The following is a 15908-nucleotide window of genomic DNA, read 5'->3' on the forward strand; positions in this document are numbered from 1 at the left end:
ATCTCTGTAAGAAACTCACGTGTGATGTCCAAATGAAAATCGACACAAACTTAATAAAACGGTACTTAAAATCGTTCCCAAAAGTATCTTTTCCAACCTTTCTAAAATTGTTCCATTCTGCACAAGTTGAACATATGTATCAACTATAAAATACGTAAGTCTCGGAAAGAAAGTATAACGCAAACGAACACGATACAATTTGTTCTATCACTAAGGGTAAATGAACTGTGAACAAATGCACCGGGCTATATCGGTTCCGCGAAATGACGTAATCTCGTACGGGGTTGATGTATTATACTAATCATGGGAATCAAAACCTACCAAAATGGAATTTGTGTAACGATTGTGATTAAATTTAATCATGAAATATATTGTTTGGGAAGATTTATGGTTCGTTTTTACACGTTTACATTTTTCTTAGCACAAATGCTGACTGAATAAAATCTGCAACGTATAAATGACTACCGGACTTTGACATTTTGTACTAAAGTGGTCCCTAAACAAGTAAACAACACTGACACAGTTGAAGTGAATACATGATTATTGTAACATTGTAGCGAAATATTTACCCATTCTGTCTGGATGGTGCCAAGTACTCAGGAAGGTGTAGCCCCAATAATTTGTATTTTTATCTTTACATATATGGAACTTTTTGGGAAAATCGATCTCGGCCCACCTCCAATCATCATCCTACGCTGATACAAGAACTCGGAGACAAGGGTGGTGCCAGCATGGGGTTAGGCCCTCACCCCCTGCTCCGTTGGAGAGTTCTAGCCCCCGTTGGAGATATTTTTTGAAATATTTAAGGGGAAAGGTATAAAAAAAAATGTCATATCTTATTCATAATTGGGTGGTTCTAATGGCGGAGCATGGATTTTGTTGGTAGGGGAACATGAAGCAGGCTTGTCTCATGGGGGAGGGATAATATCATAATAAACAGACACACCAACATTTTCAGTGGTTGCACAGCACGGTCAAAATTCTTGTCATAGGGTGGGACCAACTCCATTCACTTTCCAGCTGGCGTGTTCGGAAAAATACTGTTCCCCTAATTTGTTGAGGAAATTTATAATCCCCAACCCCCTCTCCACTTCTTTAAGGCTGCCCAATTTGTGAAGAGGATAACAGTCCTTTTGTAGAGAGGCATTTGTTAATAACCTTAAGTCTTATAGATGGATATTTGTGCACATGGTGACCCATGGTGGGGGGGGGGCACATGCCACCCAAATCCTAACAATTTCAAAATGCTTACCAGGGATAAACTTTGTCTGCAGTTTGACCATAGAGGACACAATTCTAAAAACTATTTAATTGATGCACCCCCCACCCCCACCAGATTTAAAAAAATAAAAAGAAATTTTGGAAACCAATATTCTAAAGGGGAAGAAAGGTCACTACATTAAAATGGTTAACATGGGGCCAGTCCACCTCCTTTTCGACCACGGCCCAGGGTGCATGCCACATGATGATTTCACAAAATTTGGCTTAAAATAATTGTTTTCACAAGCTGCAAGGGGGTGGTTGACCCTCCCCCCCTTTCTAGATCCAGCATTGATTTTTTTATCCTACTTTAAATAGATTTAATCCTGCTGAATTTACATGAAGTTTGAAGAGACCAGTGATTATCCTCACGACTCGCAGTTTCCTTGCAGAAAGCAGATCAGAATACAGGATGCAATGCAAGTATACAACAGACTAACAACACAGCACGCTGGTATTAATTGCAGCAAAGTCATCTGGAGCAATCAGAAATGTGGTGTCTCGCTTACCCAAGCCACAGACAGACAGACAGACAGACAGACAGATAGATATTTGTCGCCCTGCAACAAAACACATAAAAAATCAAAGTTTAAAAGTTACATACAGAATACAGTTAAATATTAGTATAAACAAAACACCAAAATATCAACAGCAACAATATCCATACATGTGAGAAAAATATAGAAATATATGCATATATATACATATAACAAAATCCAAAAGCTAGCATTGACTTCAAGATAGACTATGTCACAATTTTATAATGAAATAATTTTATCAAAACTTTCATCAAACTTAATGCAAAAAACCATGTTGTCTGAATATTTTAGAACCTAGATTTAACTGTCATGTCACCTGTGCAATTATGAACTCCTTTCCCATTCCCAAAAGCAGAGTACTCCTTTATATTTCGCTTTTGTTAATGATGAATATAATTTCTGAAACTCAGCAAAATTTCTGCCAAACGACTGCCTTAATAAAGTTTACCAGGGAAGTTACCATTTTCGTAAAATTTTCCGAAGGTTTATTTGAACTTGAGCCATAAAAGAATTGAAGTTCACTTTACAAATTTACTCCCTTCATATGTCAGGAATAAATCTGGAGATGCTTGTTGGAAATCTCAATGAATCTATTGAATTCAATGCTGCCGGAGGCTATATAATACCATGGATGTAATTCCATAGTAACATCAAGTAGTGTTTCATCTAGATAATATTAAATTTTATTTCACCTTAAACCTGAGATTCAAAAGAACTGCAGAATATTCAAATTCAGATAGCTCAAAACAAACTATTCCTAAATTATAATTCATGTTAATTAAAGCACACTTTAACAAAACATATAACAAATTGAAGCCAGGTAAGAAGTATAGCATTCTCTCGTGTTCAAATAAGGAGCCAAACACGTAATGTACTGTACTTCATAAATTTTCGGTTATAAATCTTCAACTGTAAAATACCAAGTAAAAAAAATTACCACACCAGAAAAAAAGGGGAAATGCACAAAATGAGAAATCATTGTATGCATTACACTAACGTACCAATACAAAAAACAGTCTGATATAAGAGAACAAAAATTCAAGACTCAAAAGAGAAAAATTTTCTTGCAATTGTCAATGAGCCAATGTTAATATCTAAGAGGCACTGAGTTAAATACAAAAATATACAAGTTTGCAACATTGCATATACCCCCAACTTGTCCCCATACTCCATGCCCATTAAACAAACTTTACAGGTCATTGCATTTTTATAAAAATTACAGTGGGATTAAAATACATTTTTCAAATTAATAACAAGTAACCAAACAGAAATGTATCTTTAATTCTACAAATGCATGAGAACTTATAACATCCGTTACAAAGAACAGCCTTGCATGCTCTTGACTGGAACCCAAGGAGCAAAAAAGAGAAGGTTATAGGTATAGGGAAATGTTATGGTAACATAATTAAAGGCTTTTACAATGCTATTGGGCGTATTGGCATATCAAGGGAATTTTCAAATCTTGAACCCATGCATATATGAAATACAATGGTGTACAGTCTGCAGCCTTAGCCATTAGGTTACCTGAGATCAAGAAATGGAATTTAAAGATGCAAGGAAATTGCAACTATGATTAGCCATAGCTCAAATGAGAGGTTATCTTCCCAACAACTGATGTGCTCAAAATGTTAATCATATTTAAGATGTTTATACAACAATTTACAAAGTGCATCCATAGACTAATAAATTATACCAAAACTGATTTACTATTCAAGATATCATGAGCCTGCAGACCAGGTGTAGTTGTGACAACTGTCATTTGCAGAATTTAAACTTGATACTTTCGCAACAGGCAAAAAAAAAATATATGTAGGTTTCCACTTGCTTTAGCTGACAGATAAAAAAAGCTAAACCCTAATTTTTTTATTTGAACTGAAAATATCAAAGAGCAAAAATAGATCATTGATAAAATCTAACATCCCTTGTGTTTTCGAATTATGAATTCCCATAAAGTTGTCCCACAATTATGCCTCATATTTTGTACTGGTTTTCTCCTGCAAAGCATACAAGTTTTCAATTAGAGATATGGTATAAAAAAATTGCAAAATGATTTTCTTTTTATACTCAGGAGCCTTAGGATTTTGAAAAAAAATATATCACTAGCTAACATATATTTTATGTTGGCCACAAAACTTTAATTGTAATCAAGGTTGTCTGTGTAACTTTGTTCTATCACAAACTGGTCCCCACCTGTACGTTCTATCAGCTCATCATAAAAGTCTGATTCATCTGATTCTACATCACTTTCTTCATAAATGATGTCATCTGGCTGCATTTCTGGCATCATCACATTTTCCTCTAATGTCAAGTCATCAAGCTGCTGTATTGAAGGTTCCGTGTATTGATGTTGTTCTTCATCCTCATTGCATTGGTCGCAGGTGTTGGTCAAATGTGGGTTTACAGTTATTGCATGAGCAACCAGGTCGACAGTCTTATGCTCTTTATTGCACCTGCAACGCTTCGTTCCACTTCCCGTCTTGCATTTACACCCTTTCGTCAGTCTACCTTTTGCTTGTTTCAGCAGAGTCCCATACAATGCTCAACCCACCATCTTCTTCTTTATATCCATGAGCACATAGGGATGCATGGATTACCTCCTACTTTCCTGCTTGTCCCCAAAGGTTGCTCACCCAGCAACAGCGTTGCCAATGAAACTCGAGAGCATCATTTGATGGCATTACCTCCTCTTCACTTGTTACTTTCTCCCATGAATTATCTCTGATGATATTTAGCCACTGGTGGTGTTGCTGAAGAAGTGAGGCAGCTTCGTTTACACTCTGGTAGAGTTGCTTGGGTGACTTGTGCTCTGACAGCATTACACAAGAAAACTTCTTGTAGTACACACTCCCAACCAGACGATAGAAAGAAAGCAGTCCTTGTTCATTTGTAACAGATGTTTCTGACAGTGACCCTGGCATTTCTGGAACAGAAATAAAGTTTGCATGCATGAAAAATGAAGATAGGAAAGAAGCCTTGCCACAACCATGGAAGAAAGATGTATAATCACAGCCTGAAACAATGAAGATAATTTGCGTGATAGTTGGAAGATCATCTGTGGGCAGCATGTCCAGATCTGGATCACTAAGGAGACAACTAGCCAACTGGGAAAGACTCAAACACTATTGAATTGGAAAGCTGAACAACTGCATCCTTGTGGAGAATTCCATTGCTTCCAATCAAAACTCTTAATCCAATGTGGTACGTATCTGTATCAGGGGAGTAAATAAGGACTTTGCTGCATGGAGACTTCAAGCAATGGAGCCAAACCCTGCTGTCACTCTCTTCATGATTTGAAGTGAAAACAGGATCACAAGTCACTTCCTTCTTAGTAGCAACCATCGCCAGATCAGTCAGTTCGCTATCAGTACCACCAGCAGTAACAAGTCTTTGTCCCTCCTTCAAGTGCATTTGTCCTGCACACAAAATGTCTGTTGCAAGAAAATTGACAAGTTTTCTTTTCACAGTTCGATCAGAGAGCATCGATTTTCTCCATGTCAGAGAAGAAAGGTCTGGTAGTGGAGTGGTGGGTAAGATAATCTCTGGCAAGTCAACCTCTCGTTGGTGTTCAGTGCAGCTTACATCCCTTCGGTTACGTTCCAAGTCTTTGGGACTCACACCGTTTCTTCTTGGGTGGTCAAATGTGCTGTGTGTAATCCCTAAAGGTTCTTGAAGTTCGCATGGGACTGGAATTGATAAGAAACATACCTTCAAGGATCACACACTCAGGCTTCCATCCTGCTGGTAGTGTATCTGTAAATGCCTGGTTCTACCTGCGCCTGTATACATTGGTGCTATTGGCCTTTGTACCATGAACCATAGCACCCTTCGGACTGGAATAGCAAGCGGAAGTTATATGAACTGTCCAAGAGAGTCAAATGCTTTGTTTGAGTTCTTCGACTGCACAATAATTTTTCGCAGGCATCTGGTAACAAGTTGTTGGTTTTTGTCTTTCAAACTGACTTTGGTTTGCCTTTTTCTTTTTGGAACAAAGGTCTTCAGTCTCTTTTTCCTTTCAGGTGCTGGGACACTTGGGTCATGTAGAAGACGTGTTGATATGTACGATGAAAGTGACTGAGACTCAATCTTGTAGAAATTAAGCATATCTTCTCTCTGAACCGGGTCTGCCAATTCTCCACTCAATGTTTTCAGAGGAATTTGGTCCTCTTCAGGAGTGTGTAAAGCCAAGTCTGTTTCTTTTGCTTTAATCATAAACTTTTGCACCTTTCCTTCCATGTTTAAAAGTTCTGACGTTTTGGCTTTTTCTACAACAGTTGAGGAAAGTTCAGATGCAATTTGAAGCTTCATTCGCTCTATGGCAGATGCTCTGTAAGGAAGAACCAGAGCTATTCTATCCATCATTCCTGGCACAGGTTTGCACATAGCCATCTTCACTTCTTTATTGATTTTCATTTCGTGACATTCATCTGCGGCCACATGTCGACCTCTAATTCCTTTCAGACTTGCAACAAATCCACCGTGTCTTAACTGATTGAGCACAGTGTGAGGCATTTGTAGAATGTCCACCAAATGACGCGGGATAAGCTTCAAGTATGTTGGTCTGTCGAACGCATGAAATAAAGGTGCTGATTTCTTCAAAGCAGCAAGACGCAAATTCCACTTTCCTGTTCGTATGGCTATAAATAACATAATGTATGCCAGGGCATCACGATGAATGAACCCATCCCACATCTTATATGTTTCGTTGATTGACATTCTGGTACGAAAGGAGCAAAATTCTTTTGCAAACTTTTCACCACCAATTAGTTCCCAGATTTCAATCATTAGCTGAGGTGATGTTCTTGCGTCTAATTTGGTGATGTTCTTCAATTTTTCTTTAACTTCATTGATGAAAGCAGCATTTACTTGCAATTCAGGATGTAATTGCACATACTGACAAAAACTAGAAATCTGCGTTCGAAGGAGTGCCTCCCATGCAAGGATGATAAAGTCGTGCGTCCTTCTGAAGTCTGAACAATAGAATAGGGATGCCAAAGTTGCTCCCTTATGAATAGTCGATGCCATTTCCATCAGTCCTGCATGCCAGTAAATCTTCATCAGCACTGGCTGGATGTTCTTCAGTACATGCCAGTCTCCTGGAAATGGAATCATCCAGTCCAGTTCCACAGAATGCTCATGCTTTAATTTGACAAGATCAGCATATGTCTTACCATCACCTACCACAACTAGGTACTCAAGGCGCTGTTGTGATACTATCTGCTCGTGAAGTGTTTCCACTACTTCTTTGATTGTGTTGATATTGTCAGCATGCTCATTGAGGACTCCAATGTAGTGAACGTTCGACCTCTCTATACTGACTGCCGCAGGACTAGGGCATATAATATTAATGTCTGGAAAGACCAGCTTCCCTGTGGTAAAACCTGGCTCTGATGTACAAGTACAATGCTTAGCAGTGGCATATGCAATTAGCCTAGACACTGTTTGATCAACAGCACACTGCTCTTGAGGCTGGATACTGAAGTCATCAATTCTGCCATGAGGGCGGGTTGCTCTCTTGCGCTCCCATGTTACACAAGGTCTTGCAGCTCTTCTGAGATCATCAATATCTTTTACAGTTACAAAAGGTGGCAGCAACACTTCTTGATCTGACTGGCTCTTCTGTGTAGCTGCATCAGAAGAAAAGATAGATGGGGGAATGGCTGAAGTTCTTGGACCCATGTCAGAATCTGAAGTTTCATCAGAAACAGCATTTGTCAGCTTAGTTGGCTGTGGCTCCACAATTTGGTAGCTGGTTGCATGAATCCCTCTTGGTCCACCTCCAGCCTTTACACTCGCATGAACAGACGATTTGTCAACATTGTCTACAGTTGCAAAAGAGAATGCATATTTGCTGAGCACATTACCCCATCCATACTTAAGCCACATGTAAATATAATCCAATTCATAGTCCCTTATTTTTGACAAAGATGACACAATTCCTAACCGGTTCAAGATCCTTACTAACTCATCTGAGCCACCTAATCCATGAACAGTTTCTCCAAGGAGTGTATGAATTGGATATCCGCACTTGTCATCATGGGTATAGACTGCATGGCACAGTCCAAAAAATGTACGCAGCTTGTGTCGATGATCACTGTCTTTGTCTTTGTCTTAGTTTCGTTTGTCAGAATGGGATGGTTCGGTAGTGCCGTTTGGCCGTGACGTTTTGTATCCCGCATGGCGGGTCACGTAAAAAGCACTGTCTTTGTTGAGTTTTGTTTGAAACAGATGCTGCTGTAACATGTCTGATGTTGGCATGTACTCTCTCTCTGCTCTTTGTGTTTCTGTCTGGGTGATGACACAGAAAAAATTCCAGACAATAGGTGGCAGTTGCTGAATAACACTATCTATGTCAAAAGCTGGAAAAATTGTGAAGTCTGGTGTTTTCCTTGAATGTCTTGCTGATGTTGTGTATTTTCTTGTTCAAAGTTGTGGCGGCAATTTGAACGATCTCTGAATCATTGTTCCCCTGGAATTTCTCCGGTGCTGTAGATGTAGTTTATGACTGTGCATTGTTCTTGCTTACATTGAGTTGACGTAATAAGGCTTCCACTGCATCATCACCTTTTCTCCAAAGCATCGTGCCAAGAATAGGTTCCTTCCGTATTGTTGAGGATCTCATATAGTCCCCAAGATAACTTAGTAACTTTGATAGCAAGGTTGCTTGAGTACTATACAAAGGGGAAGTGTCTCTGCCAGTCAAATTTCTACTAAGATCGTGAAGAACACCCTTATAATATGCATACACGTCACTCAAAAGAAATGGTGTGTGTGTGAAGGTTCTGTATACAGTAAACAACAGCATGGTGAATTGCAAGGTTAACAATATTTTCGGGGTTGGCTGGGTTGCTAACATATCCTTGGTACACATCCAGAAGCTTTGATAAACCCAAGTCATAAGCTTTCTGGTCCAAAAAGGATCCCTCATCAAAGAATCTTCTTAGGTTTGAAACTTCTTTCAGACACTTCATACACACTTTGCTTTCATCAAAGAATCTTGTTAGGTTTGAAACTTCTTTCAGACACTTCATACACACTTTGCTTTCAGTAGTTAGGTTGTCCCTTTTGTCACCAATTTCCTTATAGTATGCTTTGATCCTTTCCAATTCTGGAACTGTGTAACCTTGAACCTTTTTGCTGAAGTACTTCTGGCACATACCGCATTTTGTTGCCCTTTGGGAGTCATACCATTTCATGTAGTGGCTTCTGCATAGTGCTACTTTAGTGACATCTACAGGATGAAATTTGTGAATCCCCATACATGCTGCAAAAGTTGGCCAATCCCCGACTGATGTTGAAGCCACACTGTATGCATCACACATGTCAAATGACTGAAAAAGACATGGCGCTTTCCCTGCTTTTTTAGGAGGTTGCTCTATGATAGAATCCAATTCATCACTTACATCATGTGGTTTACTGGCTCCTTGATCACTAACATCACACATGTATGATGTACTGGTTCCTTCATCACTAGCAACATGAAGTGTACTTGCTGCTTCGTCACTAGGAACCTGTGGTGAATCGTCACTGGTAACCTCTGGTGTACTGGCTCCTTAATGAGGAACATCATCAGTTGAGGTAACTGGGACATCTTCAGCAGCTTTACCTTTCCATTGTTTGTTCACCTTCTGATAGCATTTGCAACAAATGCAAGAATCTCCCTGGATTACACATCTTTTCAGAAAAAGGCCTTTTTGCATTGTTCAAAGTTACTGATATGGTACACTCTGGAATGAGTTCAGATGGAGTCACAGTTGTTTGCCTCACATTTATCTTTGCAGGACCTGTTGTGATGTGCATGAACTTGTCTTTTCCGTTTTCTTGACATTCTGATCCTGAAATGATAAAAAAGGAACATCTTAGAATGTCATCAAAATATGAACAATTTTACATTTTTTCAATTTTCATGTAAATCCTACAAACTGTCGATCATAGCTTTCAAATCATTAATATCAGTAAATGAAATTTAGGGAAGAAATTCAAAGAATTACACAATATATAGCTGTATATACTGTACAGTCTAACATCACCAATTCAGTATGTTGAAAATTTCTCCCATCATACTTTGGAAATTAAAATGTCTATTTTGGAATTTCAAAGACTTGTTCTTCCAATTTTCAATTTTCCCAAAGTGTATGGACTGTTAGACTTCCATGGACACAATCAGTCTTAATGGGCATGAATGATGTCACAAATTCACAATAACACTTACAGTATGTCAAGTACATCATAAATGAGTTTTGCCAACTACTGTACAGTCTTTTACAGTATAAGATGCATTTATACTGTTCTTAAGATAAAGTATGTCTTTGCTAAACCTTTACTCTACCACACAGCGATCTTATCCCCATTTTGGGTGCCCCAACTTTGACTCCCCTCCCATGCGTGTTTTCAAATAAGTACTTGTAAAGAAAAGATTAATCAACCAATGGCACATGTGCCATCCAAGGGGTCCAGAAAACCAAAAGTTTTTACTTAATACTCTATACTTGACGGTAAATGCATAACCACACACTATGATTTAAAAGTAAAAATAATTTACGTTTTGCAACAAGTTCAGTAACATACAATGTATCAATAAGTAAGCCACTTCTTTAGGCAACCATTTATAAAATATGGGTTATTTTTATACTTCTATACAAAAATCCACTCAAACAATTTTGTCATGTTGAATTATTTTTTTTGTGCCGCAAATTATGTACAATTTTGTTCATAGTAAAGCACTGACAGAGCTTCATTAAGTCTAGATTTTCAATGTGAAAAGGTACTGTAGACTAAAGTTCATGTATGACTTTAACAGATTAAATAATGACCAACACTTACAGTAAGGACCCCAAAAAATAATAATTGGTCTCTGGTCAGACCAAAGTTCTGAAATTGGCCATGGGGACGCGTTTTTTTTTTAAGGTGCGAATAGTTGAGACGATTTGGAAAAAGAGGGCCCTCTTGAAGATATTGCGGAAAATTAAAAAATAAAAGCATTGGCGCGCATGATAAAAATTTACACACGCGCTGACCAGAGACCAACTATTTTTTTGGGGGGGGGGAGGGGGGGACCTAAAAGGAATAACAGATTGAAACTTTACCAGTGAAAATCATATTTGTTCAAGGTTTTTTGCTCCTTTGTAATTCTCTCTGGAATGCTGCATGATACAGTTTGCTGTTGGTAGAAAAGAAATTCTTCTATAACAATTGTCTTTTTCTAATAACTGGAAGGCGAACACAATTCATCATATGAAACAGTGAAACACACTGAAACAGTGAGGATACTTAAAAAAAAATATTACAAAAAATTGAAAAGGACTTCGCTGTGCCACAGAAACTTACAAAATGTAACTTAATTTTCACTATATCTGCCTAAATATTAGCATGTTGGTATATATATCATAAGGTGTGTCGGAACACAAAGATTATTTCCCTGGAATGAGCTTCCCAGACTACAACATAAACTTCCATAGCCTATAGGTCTACCGTAGGTTTGATTCGGATTTATTCATTCATGTTAATAATAAAGCTTGAAAACTATTTGTCATTGTTTGTATTTATATGAGAATATGGATGCTTATTGACTGATTCTATAGTGTACAGTAAGAGAGAAAAAGTAATGGGATTCTTCCAACACTGATGCCCATAAGAGTGCTAAAAGTAATAACAGTAACATGCCTACGTTGCATTTAAATACTTCAAGCAATGTAGACTACTCAAACTCCAAAATAAAATATAAAACTATTGGTTCTGAAATTGAATAATTTTTACCTGGAAGACTTACTAACAGTTTTGACTGGGTAAAGGAGGTGTTTTTTACCGGATATAACAATACAAGTTTGACTAAGGGCCCACGGTCAGAAACTGAAACCTTACAAATAACTTTTTGCCCTGGACAGTCTCTGAATTAGGCATTGATTGGGTTTAACCAGTTATAATCCCATCTCATAAGTAAATGCCTAATGGGCCTTATAATATTAATGAAGATTGAACAGTTAACACTTTTAAGTTCCTACTGAAATATATTATTGCGATATGTTTCTCCGAAGGCGCCTAGCCTAGACAAATATATGCCATGAAGTTGAACTCACCTGAAGAGAAAGTTAAACCACACCCTGACCCAAATGCAATCACACCTTAGCGAATACAATCAAACCCTACCAAAAATGGTGCTAATAAGACTGAATATGTTTCCCTTCAATTAACAATACGATAAATGTTCAAGTTTTATCACTCAATGGACTTCGTTAAGTGTAGGCCTAGGCGTACTACGGACTAGGGTAACGCTACTTTCACTGACATTATCATTGCGTAGCCTATACTGCAGTGCAACATATAATTTTCGCGCAACTGGCAGCTCAGTTTCCGAGTCTTTTATTGCTGAATTCGGCAACAAAATCATAACATTGTACGTCCAAATTACCTCCGACGTTGTAATAAAGGTATTTAAATGTCACTTACCATCAATTAAGCCAAGATTTTGCGGAGTAAACGCTTCATTTTCAACATTTTCGTTCCATGAACAGACTTGCGGTGGCAAGTTTATTTGTTGTTCCAGATGCGTAAATGACGCTAGGTCACATATTTACATAGGGGCTCAAAATTTACATATGACGTCATGTCGTTTTTCTACTTGCAGATGCCAGCACCAATCCGAAACGGAGCAAGATTTCAAATATGAATAATTTTCAAACTAAATAGGCAAAGGGGCTGAACTTTCTCACAAAGATTGAATAGACTTTCATTTACATATACAAGCCACAAAAATGATTGACAGAAGTACCCAACATATCGGGATACAGCTTTTTTTGAGCAAGGTTTTTGGGGGTAACGATTTTTAGTCTCTTAATATCTCGAAAACTACTGAACCGATTATAAAAATCTTTCGGAATCTGCATTATGATTATGTTTTAAGAGAGCACCGAAAGTTTCAGTGAAATCGAATAATGTTTCGCTGAGTTACGGCAGTTCAAAAATTCGGTCACCACGTGTAAGCTTTGGAGTAACGGAAATCGGGGATGTGTATCGTTCAAAATGAATCACGGAAAGCGTCTGAGTTGGAGACTGTGTATGCAAACTATCTAAGCGAAGCGCCACCATGAGTTGGCGCGAAGCGTAGAAGAAAAATTTTGGCCTCCCAGATCGCTGGAAATGACACTTCCCAGGCCTTGAAAGTTGCACCTAAGCATTGTCTATTTTGAAATTACTAGCGATGTCATAAAGAAAATTTGCTCGGGGGGGGGGGCGGTCGACCCCTTCCCGAAATGCATCATGTTCCCGACGACCCCGTCGAGTTCAAGACCAGCCAAAGTTGGTTCCATATAGCACAATTGTACAATTGTTTAAGGCGTCCATACACACACGCGCGTTATGATAGACCATATATAGTATTTATATAGATACATTAGTGAGAGAGGGAAAAAAACGTCAAAAATGGAGTTGTTGGTGTAAGGGGTTGGGTGAGGCGCACACCCCCTCCGTAATCCTTGATCTGTCACTGGCTACCCTGTGCATATAATCTTCCCGAAGTCTTGGCTATCTTCTACTCCCTCCCTTTCTCCTTTTTCTCTCTTTTTTTCTTTTTCTTTTCCCTTCCTTTCTCTCCTCCTTTTCTTTTCCCCCCTCCTTTTCCCTTTTTTTCTATCCTCTTTTTCTTACCCGGGGGGCGCGCGCCCCCAACGCCCCCCTGGATACGCACCTGCATATCGTAACTTCTAACTGGTTTTAGTGTCCTTGTTCCGTGATGAAAATGGTCAAGTTTACCGCTGCCACCATGTAACATTAGCGGGTGATATTTGGGTTGGCTCCAAGAGGACTCGACGAGTAAAGATGACTGAGATATTTATGTATGATTAATCGATGTTTATTTATAACGTGCTGGTATGTTAAGGCATGAAACGAGAGAGGGTGCACACAGCAATATGAAGTGAAATGACATGTCAAACATTATAATAGAACATATATTATATGATATGACACAGGCTGGCGTTTATGATGGATAAAATACAATGTATGTTATCCCCTAGTCAGCCTGCCCCGATATGCAGTTTTACTTGCTACTTTGCTTTCAACGAGTACTTTTTCTAAAATTTTGGCCCCTCTACTCACTTCTGCTATAAAATACTCTATAGATGTGCTTTTTACGTGATCCGCCATGCGGGATACAAAACGTCATGGCCAAACGGCACTACCGAACCATACCATTCTGACAACGAAACTCAGGTCAAGCGAGCCAAAAAAACAAAAAAACATACGCCCACCGACCTGCAGAGACAAAACGCCCAACCACCCACTGAAACATTAAAAAAACCACAAAAGGACGACCAGCACGCAGCTAAACGAAAAACCCCTCCCCAGCACACCACCGTCCAAAAAAGGCAGCCCCAGATAAACGGCGAATGTCAGACTTCACCGCCTCTAGGACTGCCTTCCAACTGGCAAATTTCCCCCTAAAGACTACATCACATCTATTCCGCCAAACATGTTTTTCACAATAGAGCAAACCAAAATAATGCGATGCAACACAGCAACGGAACAAACTGGAGGGTCTCCCCCATACCGACCATGAACGTTCTCCCGTTAGACGGTCGGTCCAGGTCTGGAACCACTCCCATAAGTTTAAAACAAAGCAACAATGCCAAAAAACGTGAGTGGTACTCTCTAAGCTGTCACAGCCGGTCCTCGGGCACAGTCCATCACCAAATCGCCAATGATACCTTTTTAGGTTGGTCACCAAGGCACCGTGTGCAATTCCCCATGCAAGATCACGGAGCCTACAACCATTCAGCCTTGAATGCACCGAAAGCCATACTTCGGCAGATTGACGTCCCTGTACAAAAACTGTATTCAAGGCCCTATCCCGCAACGAACTGTGAACGAGGGCCGGCTGTGACAGGTCAACAGGGGGCAACTCAATCAGAGCGGAGCAAATGACACGCAGTACTACTATGCGGTTCTCTGTTGCTAAACAGCGCCCCAAAAACGTACAAAAATGAACAAGGCAACCCTGGGTCAGTTACCGCTACAAACAATTGCTTAAATAACAAAAAGGTCAATTTACTTCCCAGATTTTTGGTACATTACCGCACTTTTGACAAGCTCTGTACCACCCGACCAAATAAATGAAAATATCGCTCTCTCCAACCACACCAGGACGCGACGCGGAATTCGATACACCGCGCCCGGGTACCTACCACAAGATGGGCGAAACAAAACGATTGATTACGGTGACTTTCCCCAGTATCGAAAGCCAGCGGGTGCCAAAGGTTTCGAGCCTGCTCTCAAATACCTCAGTCCTCTGGTTGCAGGTTACATCACAAGGGGCATCGCAGCCGAACCATATACCATTAATTTTGATATTTTGATCCGACCACGATGCACCGTATGGCAAGTCTCTGTATCTCCAGCTACCAAGGCGAAGGCCCTTTGTCTTTTCCGGATTCAACTTCGCCCCGGTAACTCTCTCAAAGGTAGAAAAATCCTGTGAGAGGGCACGAAAGGAGCCCAGACTCGAAACAACACACGTGACGTCATCTGAACGGATTTCACTTTGGCACCCCCTGGCACAACGAATGGAACAAGTCTTGAGTCCCTTTCCAAAAGACGAGAGAGGGACTCGCTAAACAAAACATAAAAGCAATGGAGACAGAGGGCACCCCTGGCGCACCCCCTGTCCACGTTAAAAAACTCCCAACAAAACCCATTTACGATAACAGAACTGAAACTTTCCTGATACAAAACAGAAATCCACTTACGAAAATTTGGGTGCAACTGAAACGTCTCCAATACATTAATTAAATAACCACGATCCACCATGCCAAAGGCCTTCTGCTGGTCCAGAGACACCAATGCACATGGCAGATCACGTTCAATAACAAAGTCGCTCAAGTCGCGAATCAACCACAAGTTCTGCTGGATGCAATGACCCTTCACTGCACAAGTCTGGAGATCACCCACAAGATGCGGCATAGCCAGTGCAAGGCGGTTGCACAAAGCCTTAGCCAGCAACTTGTAGTCCACATTTAACAAGGTGATCGGACGCTTGTTATGAGGATCCAAGGGGTCCCTAGACTTGGGCAGCAAAAGTAATCATGCCCAGACGTTGGCGTCCTCGAAGACTGCTCTGAT

Source organism: Apostichopus japonicus, chromosome 17 (genome assembly GCF_037975245.1).
Source record: "Apostichopus japonicus isolate 1M-3 chromosome 17, ASM3797524v1, whole genome shotgun sequence".
Taxonomy (NCBI): Eukaryota; Metazoa; Echinodermata; class Holothuroidea; order Aspidochirotida; family Stichopodidae; genus Apostichopus; species Apostichopus japonicus.